We start from the raw sequence: 829 nt of genomic DNA on the forward strand, positions 1-829 counted from the left end.
GCTGCTAAGGGACTGTACGATATTTACCGGGGGGGGAGGGCCGGTCGTCTGAGGGGGGAGGGCCTAGGAAAAAAATTTTGAACCGGGGGGAGGGCCTAGGAAAAAATATTTTAATTTGGGGGAGGGCCTAGGTAAAATTTTTTTCCAAGATCCCTTTAACTGTACAACGTTTTTATACACGTTCAAAACATGATTAAACGTCTGTCCATACATATCGTAGCGATTTGCCGGTCACTGGAATCGGCAGAATTTTACGTTCCAATAATATCCATCCCTATTATTATAATGTATTTGCCCAAATCTCCCACAGTCCCCTTCAAAATCTTGCATTTTCGCCAGAATCGGCGAAACTGGACTACACAGCCAAATTACATGGATTAAAATCGCGGCAATCGCGACACCGCGAAACGATACCGATCAAAAATGTAGGGAAGGCTTGTCGGAAGATTTTGAAAATTAATTTTCGCCGTTCAACGCACCCTTCCCAGTGGTGTGCGTGCGTCGGCAAAGCCTGACCCACTGGTCCCGCATCGCAACTCGCTCGAACTTCTCGGCGTGGATGTCGACGGATTAATTTGGTATTTTTTTAAACCAAGGACTATTTTAACATTTATATCTATGTCCCTCCAATGTTAATTGAAAACAACACGTAACTTGGCAATATTGTTTCCCTGTTTGTAATAAAATTGACGCGGAAGACGTGGACGAAAGGTAGGCTTATTTCTGACTTTAAATTTATAGCTCGATGTACCAGCAAAATTTGTGCTGCCAAATTTGCCCCTCAACATGCAAAACATGGGTTGAAATTCAAAATTTTTCCGGGGGGGGG

Source organism: Branchiostoma belcheri, unplaced genomic scaffold, assembly GCF_001625305.1.
Source record: "Branchiostoma belcheri isolate BF01 breed outbred unplaced genomic scaffold, Haploidv18h27 scaffold95, whole genome shotgun sequence".
Lineage (NCBI taxonomy): Eukaryota > Metazoa > Chordata > Leptocardii > Amphioxiformes > Branchiostomatidae > Branchiostoma > Branchiostoma belcheri.